The 16,984-nt window shown below is 36.2% G+C and overlaps 1 long non-coding RNA gene across 1 annotated transcript in view; it reads right to left on the minus strand.

Annotated features, from left to right (window-relative positions):
* Positions 1-482: 482 nt before the first annotated feature.
* LOC149773254 (uncharacterized) overlaps positions 483-16,984 on the minus strand; it is an 85,178-nt gene continuing 68,676 nt past the window's right edge. The window contains exon 2 of the long non-coding RNA XR_016417436.1: positions 483-768. This is a non-coding gene — a long non-coding RNA (uncharacterized LOC149773254). The remainder of the gene's footprint in view (positions 769-16,984) is intronic.

Genomic DNA, 16,984 nt, shown 5'->3' on the forward strand with positions numbered 1-16,984 from the left:
TTCTAATCGAATCGCGTTGGAGGGAGCAATCAAGAGAAACAAATTGTATTTATCACCCCACCCCCCGAAACTCTGAACGAAACTAACTCCTATCTAAAAAAACTATAATGCCCTTGTTTGCATACTGCTCAAATGAACTGGATGTTTTAGACTAATATAGACGGATTCTAGCGCTTAATAACGACAGATCTTTTAATGTTTTAAGAGATCGAACCACGTGGACTTTTAATAAAACAAAAACTATTTGAAATGGTTCAAGCTAAGTGTAACGTGGCCCTCTTAGTAAGAGGGGTGGTTAATTGGGTTTTCCTGACGTTTCTAGCGGATGACCTTCCTCAATATTATAGCCCGGCAGAAGGGAAAGAATAATGGAATTTCAACAGAGAACTGATGAGCAAGAATACTGAGAAGAAATCAAACAATACGAGCTCCCTTTTGGCAAGAAAATAACAAATTTAATCAGAACAAATTAATAACGGCAATTCCAACTCAAGTTAGTTTATATCAATAGAATTTAACAGGTGTGTCCAATTTGGATTCATTTCATCATCATTAAAACGAGAGATGAACAGAGCACAATGTCCACGATTGATGTGCATCACCTTCCTTCCCTTTGACCGTATGTAAATGTCTCCTAGTTCATCCTTCCTAAGCTCTGTGCTTTTCCCCTTCATGGACTTCCTGGTCCTTCTCTTCTGACCTCGTCCTTCTTTCTTTCCCCGGACATCTGTCTTCAGACAGTCCCGTCTTTCTCTCAGGAAGCTGTTCCTTAAAGGACAAAATTACCGCTTAATTCTGTATACCCCACTCTCTAGAGGTACATAAATTCACTTACGTTATTCAGAGCATGTTGATATCCACACACTGCGTAAATTCTGACTTAGTATTTTAGGACATTGACTACGCTTCCATCGGCAAGTCTTAAATTACCACGTGAGCATCTATCAAATATTACCGTATTATTTTACATGTTACTGCATACAAATTCATGAAATTCACAAATTGTAACTCAAAGCAATCGTTAACATGCAAGATTATTCAAACATTACAAAATCAGATATAATTAGGTAAGTATCATAGCCTCACGATAATCTGTATCGTCCTAACAAACAAAGGAAGTTATTTCATTTAACCCTATGAAATTCTACACATATGAACATTTGGATAGCATGCAATCAATTCTGCCATGGAACTAATAACTATAAAATTAAAAGGTAAATTGCATAACAATTGTAGCATCAACACTTTCCATGAACTTGAATAAAATAAATTGCATAATGGCTCTAACATCAACACTTTCCATGAAATTGAATAAAATAAATTGCATAACATCTCTAGCATCAACACATTTCCATGAATTGAATAGACGATACATAATATAGAAACCTAATCAAAGCAAACACATTTGCATAAAGCAAACAGTCAAATAATAGTATATTACGTGAAACTAAAAATGCGTAACTTATTGCTGCTCTCTTTCAGAACTTGTGCGTCCTAGCACTAAACCTGTATCTCTTTTTACAAGACGACCACCTGGTCCCTTTGTTGTTTCACGAGGAAAGCACTAATCTCTTAATGCTATACACGGAGTCGAGACTCCTTTAGACTAAAGAATTTCGACTAAGGTCGTCACTTTAAGGTCTGATGGCTCTAAAGTGTACGCCCTAATTTATCCTGCCCAATCGTAAACAGCGGTCCCTGATAATTCCTTTCATCAGATTTAGACAGCTCGGAATCTGTGAATGACAGTGCGTAACAATTTCCCTTTGAAAAAATGATAAGTGGACATAAGTTCCTGCCAAGTGGTTAGGGTTGGTAGCTCAAATGTTTACTTTCTAAGGATCGTGTTAAGATACCTCGGTCAATGTCAGTGAGTCGGAATGCTGCCCCTTTGAAGTGTAAACTGACATGGGGGAGATTAACGATGAAAGGTCGAAGCAAAAATACAATTATCAGTTCCATGCTTCAAAAACAAAAAATTGTCCTAACTATTGTTATATTCCATCTGTCTGTTAGTCTGTCTGTTCTTTTTTCCAGATGATCTTAAACCGTTGGGTAGAATATCACCATACTGGGGTTTGTTTTCTTGTGTTTATGGTAACCGTGCTCAAGACGGGTGTTAATTTAGTCTCTTTACGTAGAGTTCTTTGCAGAGAATTAAATGTTCATGTGCAATAACAGTTTGAATATATTTGACGAACTGTTATCAAAACAATAAAGCTGAAAACATTTAACGTATCTCAGATGATCACGTTAAGAGGTGGTGGAGAGTGGGATTGGTATTATATAAAATCTCCTTGGGACTTTTTTCAGTCGACAGAACAATCATGGACCGTTGTAATCTTGTAACTTGTTTTAATTTGTTTTCTGTAGATCATTTATTGAGACTCTCTCTGCATGAAACTCAGTTTCTATTAATTAGATACGAATATATTCGTGAAGCAGAAATGCCTTTCCACAATGATTCAAACACAAAGCAATCAAAGTAGCGATTGTAACGTCCACCTTCATGTTTATGTGTGTGTGATTTGAATTGTTAGCGTAGCTTTAACAATATTTCAGTCATATCGTTACGGTGTCTGCAGTGTGGCAGTTCGTAGTGATGTCTAGCATCCGGGCTTTGTTGTTCTTCTGGGTTTAACGCCATTTTTCAGCACACGATAGGCTATACATGGCGGTCAGTATTAATGGTGGAGGAAGAACCCGGGAAAACCCCGGAAAGAACCACCGACCCACGAGAAGCTACTGGCAAGCTTTCTCACATACCCACTTTGGATCAATCCGAGACTCGAACCCACGCAGAAAGAGGTGAGATGACAGTGATCCGTAACGGAGAGTGTTTTAGACCACTAGGCCACTCGGGGCCCTTTTAGCACTGGGGCATCATGCCGCAGACATGTAGCATCGTGTCCCACCCAGTCACATCGTCCTTACAAATGGCTGAACCCGCGACCTCCCGCACCCTAGTACCAATGCTGTCCGAATGTATTCATTTACCTTTATCCACCCTTCTCTCTCTCTCTCTCTCTCTCTCTCTCTCTCTCTCTTTCTCACGCACGCACGCACGCACACACACACACACACACGAAAACACTTCTTTTCATAATGTACAATCAAAAGTTAAAATCTGTGCATATAAAGATAGTATTCATGCGAGTATTGTCCCCTTAATTCTTCTACTTCAGAGTTGAATGCAGTCGAGAAATAGTAACGTTTCTCTTCTTATGAATATGTCTGATTGAATTTATTTTGTCGTTTATTTCGCAGAATATCTGAGCTCTGTTTGAACTAGTTCGTACAAAATGAGGGCAATGTAGATAAGGTGAGAGTAAATCAGACGTGTTCATCTTCCTTTAACATGAGATCCTTTGGATCGCAATTAGTCATCTTGTGGTGAATTATATAGTAACTTCTCGAGGCGCTTCCAGCTTGTCAATAATATGTGATTTGTGCCTGTGTCAATAAGCTTTAGTCTTTTTCCAAACTCATAAACACAAGACATATATAATTTTGAATGTTTGCCTTTTACTCTTCACATATCTATTTGATATTCTGTTTTAATCCATTCTTATTTAATTGTTACCATAAGTCAATCATTCATTTGTGTGTTTTTCTGATACACGCCTTTCATACTTGTTAGGTGATCGCATGATATACTCCTGCATGGTTTTCATACTCACTGGTTATCGCATGATATACTCCTACATGGTTTTCATACTCACTGGTTATCGCATGATATACTCCTACATGGTTTTCATACTCACTGGTTATCGCATGATATACTCCTACACGGTTTTCATACTCACTGGTTATCGCATGATATACTCCTACATGGTTTTCATACTCACTGGTTATCGCATTATATACTCCTGCACATCTTTCATACATGTTAGGTAATTGCAGTATAAAGTCCGACACGCAATTCATACTAACTAGTTAATCGCATTATGTAGTCCGACACGCCTTTCATACTCACTAGGAAAACGCATTATATACTCCTACACGCCTTTCATACTCACTAGGAAAACGCATTTTATACTCCTACACGCCTTTCATTGTTGTTCTTGTGGGGTTTAACGCCATTTTTCAGGACGATAGGTTATACATGGCGGCCAGTATTAATGGTGGAGGAAGAACCCGGAAAACCCCGGAAAGAACCACCGACCCACGAGAAGCTACTGGCAAGCTTTCTCACATCCCCACATTGGCTGAATCTTAGACTCGAACCGCCGCAGACAGAGGTGAGATGGCAGTGATCCGTAACGAAGAGCGCTTTAGACCACTCGGCCACTCGGGCCCCTCACGCCTTTCATACGCACCGGTAAATCAAATGATATCTGTTTACACACCTTTCATACCAAATGACTAATCACATTTTATAATAATTGCTATTATCTGTACAGTATTTAGCAAACACTGCGTTATCTAAATAGATGAATCTTCCCTCTGTCTGATGCCAAAATACATTTTCTGCCTTAAATGGTTATACAGGCTTCAGCTGAATTAGTTAACATAATTTTAGAAAACAAAACTCCTTTTTCGTTTTCAAACACATATACTTTGTTCACGACTATGTTGTTTTGCATTATTTTCGGAAGCAACGGGTAAAGGAAAGAGTCTATTATCACTATAATGCAAGTGCTATCAATTAATAAAGCGTATCAGTACCATTAAAAAGTGTACAGTAATAAGGACCATTAATGACCGTACATTGACAAGGGTCATGACAAGTGCGCACATAGAAAATGACCATTAAAAGAGCATACAGTGATAAGGACCATTAAAAGAGCGTACAGTGATAAGGACACTGGTTTTCTCTCTTTATTCAAGATGAAAGAGGAAACCTTTTGAAGTCATTTAATTATTGTTAACCTAATATGTTGCTAAAGCTTCATTCTGACATGATTCCAGAGATCTTCGTTATCTGTCAGTTGATTCAGTTGATTACGCTTTTATAAATAGAATAATGTCCTAAATTATAATTCATCTAATTATTGATTGCTGTTCATATTACACAGTACCAACGCGTTTTTCATATGCCTTCGTTCGTATACTCCACAACCGTTATTCGTATACGATTTTTCTATCTGAAACCTGATCATGTACGGAACGTCCTGTTTACCTGATAGTGTACAGATTTCGTTGTTTACATAACCGTGTACAGAGATTGATGTTTGCCTGATCATGTACGGAAATTCCCGTTTACCTGATAGTGTACAGATTTCGTTGTTTACCGTACAGAGATTGATGTTTACCTGATCGTGTACGGACAATTGTTATTTACATCATCTTGTACATAGATTTTTGTTTACCTTTATCAATTTTGTTTATCGTAGTCACTTAATACAAATATTGTTTCGTGATTTCTTTTGTTTATTTCCAATTATAATATTTGAACCATTACTTGCATTTCTTCTATTATGTTTAACACGTTTTATTTCTTTTCTAAAGGCCCATTTAAATTACATAACCATATGTTACCTGCGTGTGGCCGGAGAGAATTGCATAAATAAAGAGCCACTCTGTTATGTTGCTAAAGAGCGGTTTCTTTGTAAATAGTTCGAATTCAAAGATTCTATTCATTACTGTAATGTTAGGGTAACAGCTCTTCACTAACGTTGTGTGGCAAATAGTTAAATGGTCGAGTCGTAAGTTCTTAATATATTGTAATGGATAAAGTGTATATTACAGAGAACTTAGAAACGAAGAACAGTCAAGAAAAGAAAAGACTTTATCTGGTTTTAAGAACATGCTTTAATGTTCTGCTTTCCTACCGCTCTAATTCTCTCTCTCTTTCAAGTAAATAACTGAAGAAAGCTTATTATAACTAACACTAAGATTATAAACTAAGGAAGCAAAGAATAAAATAATAAACTCCGTATCTAACAAAAGAATCATAAACTGGCAAAAGAAAGAGCAAAGAAACTACGTATGCAACAAACCAGCAAAAACTAATGAAGCAAAGAAATAGTAACAACTCTATATCCAACGAACCAACATAAACTAACGATTAATTAATAAACTACGTAGCCGATAAACCAAAATAAACGAAGCAAATAGTAACATAATGAATTACATTTGAAAAAACAACAATGCCATTATATTTAAGACATAACTATTTCACTTTAGAGCAAAATGACCGTACAAAAAAGAAACAATCTCTTTTATGAACGTTTAAAAATTGTTCAATTCATAAATAATTAACTGCATGAGTTAAAAAAGCAACGAAATAAGTGATACATAACGTCCTTATTTTTGCAATGGTCTTTCTTGACTAGAATGATTACAAATATGCTTATACTTGTTCTGGAAGTGAATTTTCAGTAATTTATTTGATATTGGCTATATTAATATTTTGCATCGTAATATTGATCAGCCCAAGAGAAACTGTGAAGGGTGTTCTGAAGCTGGAATACTGTAAATCAACGTTATTTCTTCACTTACTATAGTCAAACGTCAGACATCAGTTACTTAACTATATGGCATCACCTAATTATTAGGTCATACCCCATGTTAATCATTCTCATCTCGTCAAGCTTGGAAAACCCGAAAAAACAACTGAAAACTCGAATACAAAATTGGTGTTTACAGAGCTTCGTCTTTTCAAGTTTAACTGTATTTTTTCGCGGTGTTATCGTACAATTCTTCCATGGTCTACTGTAAGAATTCGTTTCTCGTATATCGCTAAGGGTAACAGGTAGGGTATCCGTGAAATAAGCATCCATTAAATTCGTAAACGATCTTATAGCCTTCTAAATCCCATCCATCCACCGAATATTTTCTAATAGTCTTTTATTTTCGCCCCTTCCGTTTCTGGCATGTTAATCCATTGTCTTCTTTTTAGAGTAATAGAACCAGCACACAGCTTTGGTGGCGCATCGTCGTCTGGTTAACTCCGTAGTTTGAGGGCGAATGACCGCTAGGGCGTTCCAGGGCATGAATCGGTTGCGTTACACTAAGGAGAAAACTTTTGCGCCTGTGCAGCTTCCCTCAACGGATCGATCCCTCCGTGCTCCGAAAACAGTTCTCGAAATTTTCCACAGCAACGACGTACAATGTCCACGTCGGATCGACAATATTTTAAGATTTCTTTGTGAAAGTCGAAGTGGTCCGAATAGTGAGAGCGGTATCAAGCGTAGAAGGCTTTTTGTTGCTAGGTACGCATGTTTTCTGTGTCATAGTAGTGGACGTCAGGCAAATGCGGCCAGACTGCGTATTTAGTGGAAAAGTGCGGAAATATCCATTGGCTGTTTCTGTTATTCCAAACGTTTTTGGTATTTGGCTCAAATGCATGGCCATATAACTCAAAGAGTCTTCAAAATATACGTGTCCTACTTTCATCTAGATGATTATGGCTCCGTTAATGGTGACTTGGTTACATTTGGTTCCTTGTTCTGAATAGGATTTCAAAAGAAACGTTCCATCGCATGCGGAAGAATTGTGAGCCACCACGTGACATACCATGTTGTCTCCAAAAACGTTAAATGTCCTCTTTGCTCCACGTGTTTGTAGATAGGATCTAAAATACAATGGGCGAAGTCGGAAAGCGTATTAGGTCCTCGAAAGATTTTTTTCACGTAATAAAAAAAAAAAACGATAGGTTCTTGGATGCATTTTCGATCGCTGTTGGATTTTTGGAGATAGTCGTCGTAAGGGTTGTGGCGACTGGGTTGGAATCTTGGGCTCGGGAGGGCCTTTTTCTCTTTGATCGAGTTAAAGAAGTCTGATTAATTTGTCTCAGATACCTTGGCTCCGCCAAAATGTCTAGTAGCAATATTACCGTTTGACTTTCACCGTCCTTCTTCTCTCCTTGCCACTTTGTATTTTCGTCTTCTTCTCGTTTGTTTTGTTTTTGTTCTTGTTCTTGCTGTTGAATGAGAAAGAGGTATTCAGCTTCTTTATGCTATTGCAAAAATCTCTTCAACTTTTCTTTCTGCCTGTGTTCAAAAGAATCAACCCGAGGGAAAGAGTGGGAATGGTGAAGGCCTTGGTACCGGTACAAGTTCTTGTGAAGAGGAAAGAAAATCGGCCAAATTCCAGTTAAAATCGCTCTCTTCTGGAAGTTCAACCGAGTTTGTTTTGGTAGTCCTAATGTCATCACTCCTCGCATCCGCCGCAGGCGAACCCCAATACGTCATCTTCTAAGTTTCATCCACGCTCAAACTACGTCACAGCTATATACTGCACAAGTCTGGCGCAGATATATAATGCATGTTACGTCACACGTTGCTCTCTTCTGATTGGAAGATAGACACCTAACTCTGACTGAATTTTGTAACGCGCCTTTGGTTTGGTGTAACATGTCAGTCATCATCGATCCGTCCTTACACTAAAACTAAAATTAGCTAGCCGCCTGAATTCACCTTTTTCATGACAAGATGTGCATTTACGTTGAGTTTTCTTTCCTCATTTTAGGCTGCTGTTCAGCTTGGAATACCCGTGTATGTGAAATCATCATGGACAATCGCGATGATAATATAAACAGCTACTTGGAAGAGAATGATGTATGCGGAAAGGCAAAGTTTTCTGAAGAGAGTCTTGATTTAAGGACCCGCTGTCAGAAGAAATTTAAGGAAGAGAAGAAGACCGGTGCAATGTTAATTAATATGTTAATTAACTTTGCTTAACAATCCCCAATAGCTCCTTTCAAGGCCGCTCACTTGCCTCAAAATGATATACTCTTATACTCTTGCCTCCATATTTTTGTCTTCATGTTGTAGAAGCTTTTGTTTGTTTGTGTATGTTGCCTTATAAAACTTTTGGACCATATAAATCCAATGGATCCTAAGGATAGTTTGACCCTATAAATCACATCACGTCACCCACGTTAATTACTAGCATGACCGCCGAGTGCCATTCTCATGCTAATTCCGAGTATGATCCTATAACTGTTTCCCCGCCATTTTGAATGGTACGTGTCATTTCCCAAGTCTCCATATATATCTAGTCATTATATTCGGAAAACACTTTTCCTAAATCAGGTTTGTCTCGCATCACTAATAAGTAAACATATATGAGGAAAGGATAGCTTTCCGTTTTGATTACTTCTTATGAGAAGATGATGTGGAGTGTGATTTCAGGTTCACTTAGTTCGTTTGTTTCGGGGATTAATTGTTTTGAAAAGGATTTAGCTTTTAGTTCCAGTATTATAATTCAATTTCAGGAACGAACGAATAATTCAATCCCCTAGGGACCCACTTCCATCTTCATTCAAGATGAGTTGTTTCTTTGTTTGAATATTTAAACGAAGAAAACCTAATTACATCTTAGATACTTTTTGTTTTTACAAAGAATAAATATAACAACTTTGTTAAATGAGGAATGTGGACATTTTCGTGCACTAACGAACGTTTTGTCAAAGTTATAAATGGTAACGCTTTTTTGAAAGCGGAATGAAATAAATTTGGAGGCACGTTTGCATTTATTTGTTCGCGAATGCCGTTATAAGTGCACGTTTAAATTCGTAAGAGGGTGAGATTAAAAGTTATTGCTGAGTACTTTCAGAATTGAAAGAAGTGAATCATGTTTTCTATTATTGTTTAATTTGCCTTTTGGTAGACGAGAAAAGGGGAGTGACTTAAATGACTGGCCTTACTTCTTGATTCCATTGATCAAATAAATATGTATGAAACTTCAAATAGTCTGAAATAGTAGGCAATGAATCGATAAGCAAATATGCAAGTGGTATTCCTAATGTTTAACCAATAACACTATACAATTGACATGATGGTGTGTTGTGTTTTATTGTCTTGCAATTATTTTAAAGTAATTTAAATGTTATAAGTATTTCCATGATATCCTTATCGTGTAAACCAAACATTTATTTCTTTAGACGAATGTAACTAGAAAAAGATACACTCCCATCGTCTTCGGGAGAATCCCTTCTACAAAAGAAAACGACTCTCATTGATTTTCTTTTCCGAATATCTTACAGGATTGCAAATATACACCGCGTACCAACTGTAATGATGTGAGCAATTGTCAATCTGTTCGGAAACGATGGATTCAGCCATAACTATTGACTAATTTTGTCACTTTTTGGTACAATAATCAAAACATAAGACATGTTATAAAAGTCTAAAATATTTTTACGGTACTGCTATATGCCTACGCTCTCAAGATCAGAAACAGAAAAGAGCAAAAAGCAACAAGTTTGTAAAATCCAACAAATAATGAATTTCTCCTGCATACAAAATGAATATGAATAAAAGAAACTTACGGTATTGCGAATTAATTTCTAAAATAATCCCAGAATAACAGACACAAGTCCTAATATTTTAAAGTTCTGAATAACTTTAGTGAAATTCCAAATTGAAGTCCAACGCTGAAGGGTTCATGTGCCTTAGGCGACCTGTATTGTGGTGTTGTACCAATAGTATCTTGTTGAAGCACAGTAATATAATTTACGTTCTGAATTCATTTTAAATCCCAGTGAATGTCTCTGTCCAAGAATATTATATTTTAATGAGCACAATATATTTTCAGAGAAAATTCACTTGAATTGAACAATTTTAAAAAATAAATTGTGGACACAACAATAACACAAATTGATTCTGCTAGATTTTAAGCACGAATGAATAATTTTTATGGTGATAAGATTCTATAGTCCTTTAACTGACTCATTTGTAATGTTTACAAGATGAAATGTTTTTTATTATTAGAAAGTCTATTATTAAACGTATAGTATATAACTTGGACAACGTTAGGCATACCAGATAAATTAATGGGGAATTCCAATAAACTAGACCAAGACCCACATAAACACATTAACTTCTATTAATAATGATCATCATATTAAACTCATACACAGAGAGACCATTTTAGCTATCAATTATCTGTTTACAAAACAAAATAAAAACAATCAATCATTCAGGTCAGGTGGAAAATAAACTTGATTTCGTAAAGGAATAAGTGCAATATACAATGTTACATAACAATAGCATATAATTAAAAAATTGAACAATTGAAAAAAAACAAAGAACTAACAAACAATGCAAATTAATATAGATAACAGTGCAAGAAAATTCGCAACATTTTATGAATGTCACATGTAAATAGCATAGCAAATGACAAACATTTCCAGTCACTTGCATCATTCCATTTATAAATCTGTTGGTCTATCGAACCAGCCGCAGCCTTCTTGGAAAACATGAAGGGTAGATAAAGTGAAACTAAATTTCGTCTTCACTCAGGGTAGAGAAGTTTTATTCATTACCTATCGCATCACTGTTAATACAATGTGATTTTTGTGGAAAAAGGTTTGGATACTATGTATGTGGATGGACTGGTTGTAAATTTGCAACAAAGTTTATGCCAGTACAAGCGGTACAAGAAAATCGAAATAACACACACATTCACACACACACACACACACACAAACACACACACACACACGACAAGTCATCCACATTTCAAAGGAATCGTATTACCATGTTTAATTCATTACTTTAAAAGCAGTTGATAATCCACTAAGTCTCGAAAAGTATCGTAGACTTTCTCACACAGATTTCCACGTACAACTGACTACAGAACTCGTATAATAGCAAAATGTATGTGTTAGTAAAATAGTCTTGACATGTGTTGTAAAACCTGTCTTTCCAAGTATGCTATAAGCTTCTTCAAACAGTTTTTTTTATGGCATTCAGATATCAGCGGTATTCGTTTCATGGTGTAAGTGATGTTATTGTTCTTTGCATTTCACTTGAATCCTTGCAGAGTTTCGTAAAAGCATTATTACAGCTCCAAAGGCTAAGCAGGGATCCTCTCGTCATTTAACGTAATTATTTATATAAAGATTTTTGCTATGAGAACTTGGAGACCATCTGGCAATTAAAAGGTTAGTTAGTTGCATGTCTATGCTCTCATTCACGAAGTTTCTCACTGCAACCAAAAACACCATCACCATACTTTGTCTGCTTGCCTCAGGTAGACAAATCCACCTCTCTCTCTCTCTCTCTCTCTCTCTCTCTCTCTCACACACACACACACACACACATGCACACACACACACACACACACGCACATTTTTACATGTCTGGAGTGGTTGCATGACATTAGTGAATGGGCACACGAACGGCAATCGTCTCCATTCTAGACAGTCAAGATCTTGGCTCATTGCTAATGACGCAGGTTACATATCACTATTTTTTTTTTACAAGGAACACCATTGCACTCAAACTTATTCAACCGATAACCAGTGGGTTTATCACAATATTCATGTGTCGAATTCAACTTTGGCGCTGAAAGATTCTAGTCAGAACGATCTTTTTAACTTGAAACTCTATAACATTTTAATGCTTGAGGACGGTACGCGTATGGTACCTCGCTGTGATAATGTATAATAACATTCATATAGGTCATGTATGCTCATTTACTCATCTTAAATTAAATCATCTAGTCTAATCGTTAATATATAGGTAATGTGATTATTAGCACGGGAAGCTTTCACTGTGACATCACAGCAGGGGACATTTAGTACGGATTATATTGGATCATGCGTTTAGTCTAAATATGTCCACCTACTTTATTACTGATTTACCCGATTGTACTTGTCGGGGAGTGAAAATAATAACCTTCTAAAGGAATATGAATGTATGGTCTTTTCATCATGGAGCAGAACACCAGGAAAGATAGCCACTAGCTTCCTAATTCAATTTCAGAATGTCAATGACTTACTCGTCGACTGACCCTGTACTCTATACATCTGACTGCCATATTTAGTAACATTTAAGCAATTGGTATCCTCAGTCGATTCGTTGACCTGGTACATCAATCCGGAAGCTATATTCCGTCCTCCAAGCAAAGTATCGTGCTGACTCATTGCTATCATTTAGAGTCTTTGACATTCTAAACCCTGGCGTACTTTTTGAGTTTATCCGTATAAATCTTCGACAGTAAAGCGTGTTAAATGATTTTTCAAAAGCAATTGTCCATTGTATCCACGGGACTTGTGAGCACTGATTGAAGCGTATTGGCCACAGTTCATGTTCACATAACGATAACCTCTTTTTCGCGACAGGAGACGTCGATTCTCTAAAAACCACTCGTCAAAATCTGAAAGAGCATTGCATCCACGAAATATATTTTGATATCTCCCTGGAATCACAATAGAATTGCGACGGTGAGAAATAAAGTTCCCTCAATACAATCGTCCCAGGCTAAAGGAGCCACACAACCGATAGAAATACGACTTGCAGCCTCTTGAGAATATTTTTAAAGAAAATGATAGATAAATCAAAATGAGCGTTTCTTTTTTCTTTTTGTTTTTGTTTCCTTATCTAATCAAAAAGATCGTTCCGTTCCTTTTCCTTATCTGGTCATTCAATAAATGTTCGGGTTCTTTGTCATATCTCTTATTATAACACTGATGATGGAACTCGACAAACTTACCATTGATAGAATATCATTTCTGTCCTCGAAGAAAACGTTTGACATTTTGTTCTTGGTACTAAACATTTTGTACATGTTTTATTTATTGGCTATCTCTTTCAATATTATGGAAGTTTCTTTTATCTGCAAAGAGAGCATCAAATCATTCATGTCCTTCAGAAATAATGTGCGCTAAATCACAATGAGAGCACATCTTGAAGAGTTTGCATTTCATGAACTCCTAATACGGTATTTTTGGAAATTCCCGCCTGTTGCAAAAGGATGTCTTTTTCTGTTCATTGTACAGGTAAATCTCCTCCTTAATCATTTCCGTTTTCGTGAATCGTTTCCTATGTATACGTTTGAACCTTTACGATGGCACAGACTAAGCACATCTGACATTGGTCGTGCACAATCTTGAAGATAAAACGTTTGGTAGACGGGATGTTAAAGGAGTGCAATACTTTATAAACCATTTATATTTAACGTTTAATATGCATTCAGACAAAAGTGTGAAAATATTAGTGCTTAATCTAATCTGACAAATGCAAGTTCAACTATTGAAGTGTGTATAATTTGCATGTATCTCCCGAATAACGTAGAATAATTTATTAGGAAAGAAAGATGTTTTAAGATGATATGCATGTTTACTTCATTTGTAACAAAAGAAGTTATACGTTGATCAAGATGAACTAAACGAAATATGGAAATACTTGTTTGCAGAGTAGGTGGTCTTGCAGGAAGCAGGTTGTGTGTCTTAAACAGTAAAACAATAATTATTTTCAAATAAAAGATAACAGAATAGCCGTCGAAAAGACAGAACACAGTTCATAAATACCTATAGAAAAATGTCTTCTGTAGCAGCAGGATGTAACTTTATGTTAATGGAGAGAATTAAGCATCATGTTGCAGTAATTCACGAAAAGAAAAAGAACATCATTTGCAAAGAAACTTGAAATTCATAAAATATAAATCGTTTAAAAATGCAAAATTTGAAGCGTTATAACTTGTTTCTGGTTGATATGTCAAAATACGTCACGGGATCTAAACTATGATGAACTGGATGGATTAAATTAAATCTATCGAGCCAAAATAGGATTGTCACAATAGTGCCTGTCTTCCAGGTGCTTCATTGTATCGATGCAACCGAGTTCTCCCATCAGTCGCACGTAAATATTCATGATAGTTTCATAACCTATTCTGACAGAATGAGATGATTAAAGATAACTGTTTTGATCAAATTAGTGCGTTTGTTTAAAACGTGAACTGGATTTAGTCGAATAATTAAAAACTCGGGTATATTTTCCTGTTTCCTATTTTTCTGTTAAAGCAAAATATTTAAATCACCAAACAAGAGGTATGCTATTTCTTGTTGATAAGTTCGTTATTTCCAAGACACGTATCGCTCCCTCTTCCTGTCATGTTTGCTCAATCGACGGTAAAGTTTTGTTACACCATGGGCAGAAACATGCTTTCAGTTTATCACGACCAAAGTGACCAAAGCGTTGGAGCAGAACAAGAACACAAAACATGCACCTACGTAGTACATTTCCGACTCTTACGTTCTGTATGTGTCACGAACTGTCATGTTCTCATTTTGAAAAGGTATGTGAGATGAAGATATCTTTGATTGTACAATACATGGCAGGAATGTAACTGCCCGTATTCGTTAATCATGAATGTTTATATTTCTTAGCAGCAATGAGCCAAATAACTGCGTCGAGTGGAGAAAGATAAGTAAATAGCAAGTACAATTAACATATTCTTTAACCTGTGTAGTGGTTATGTGTGACCTGTATCAAAATAAAAATCTGTTAATGCTAAATGCTGATAAACGTAAACAGTAGTTTATTCAGTGTTATAATTGTTTCATTGAACAAAATAAGTACAAGAAGTACTTCATGACAGACACCTGCAAGTTTCTGGATCTACGTGAACTAAAATTCAAGAGTCAAATTTGCGGCATAAGTACTTGCAATTAGTACAACTGACTGATGATGAAGAAATATTTATTGTGGCAGAATTATGAGGAGAATTATGTAGATACAGTGTTTGAAGTGAATATCATTCAATATTGAAATCTATCGATACACCCAAACACCCAACAAAGTAATAAAGCAACAATTAACAAGCTGTGTGTACATTAATAATAATAATAAACTATCTTTAACGAGGATAACGCATTTGGTTATGGCTAACCCATCTGCCATGTGGTCCTCACTTTTTGTAATAAAATAATAAAAACAGAAGTTCATGCACATAACCATGTATCGTCGCACACTCATTCGTACATATTTGACATGAATGACTTTGTGTGACTATACTGGGAAACATACAAATATATATCAATTATGGATATGATTTTAAAGTTTTCTATTAAGAGCTTTTAATATGTCATTCCAGCTGGTCTAGAAGGAATTTCTTTAATGATATTTTAAAAGAAGCAAGGGAAGTTGAATTACGTATTCTCATTGGTAAGGAATTCCATACAGTACGTGCTGATACAGAAAATGAGCTTTTGTAATGATTAGTTTTCGACCAAGGAATCTGGAGATCGTTGTTTGTCGTCGATCGGAGATTACGCTCAGTATTCGATGATCTTGGTTCAATTATGTTAGAGATATAATCTGGAGAAAGACCATTTAAAGACTTGTATGTCATGATTCCTTTAAAATAAAGAATACGTTTCTGTATAGGTAGCCATTTCAGACGTGAAAACAAAACATTTGAGGGAGCAATAACAGGAAGTTTCAGTATTATTCGGGCTGCCCTTTTCTGGAGTCTATCAATTCTGGTCAGATTATAATTTGATTTGTTTCCCCATGTGGTACAGCCGTAATCTATCAGTGGTAGTATATAACCCGAAGAATAAATTTCAAGCGATTGTGGAGGTAGAAATTTTGAAAGCAATTTTAATAGAGTTATTCTTTTGACTACCATTGCACATTAGTGATCGATATGCGCATTCCAGCTGAGGTGTTGATCAATGTAGATACCAAGAAGTTTTTGATTGTCGACAATAGATACGTCTAAACCATTCTGAGTTAGAAGTAAATCCATGTTAGTAGAAGGACGCTGCCTTAGAGATGTTAATATGCATTTTGTTTTGATGACACCAAACTGATATATTGTTGAGGTCGGTTTGAAGTTTATTTTTAATGAAGTCTAGAGATTTATCAGATAAATGCAATGTCAAATCGTCAGCGAAAGATCTGTGTTAGCGTGCGCTGGATACAAGGCTAAGTCATTGATAAATAGTAGAAAAGGAAGAGGTCCTAATATAGATCCTTGAGGAACACCACTTAAGATATGACTTGGTTCGGATATATGTTTACCCGTGCAAACAACCTGGTGTATGTTTGTGAGATACGACGTGAACCAGGCAACTGAGTTTGGAGAAAACTTGTAGGCTGAAAGTTTTTTAATGAGCACCGAATGGTCAACCAAATTGAACGCTTTTTTAAAATCAATGAAGATTGCACCAGTAAGTTCACCTGATTCTACTGCTAGTAGCCATTGGTCCATAAGTTTTGTCATTGCAGTCTGACATGAATGATTCTTTCGAAAACCTGATTGTGATCTATGGAGGAGTTGGTACTTGTCAAGATATCTGAAA

The sequence above is a fragment of the Sinohyriopsis cumingii genome, unplaced genomic scaffold (genome assembly GCF_028554795.1).
Source record: "Sinohyriopsis cumingii isolate HCF-2022 unplaced genomic scaffold, ASM2855479v2 utg000741l, whole genome shotgun sequence".
NCBI classification, from domain to species: Eukaryota; Metazoa; Mollusca; class Bivalvia; order Unionida; family Unionidae; genus Sinohyriopsis; species Sinohyriopsis cumingii.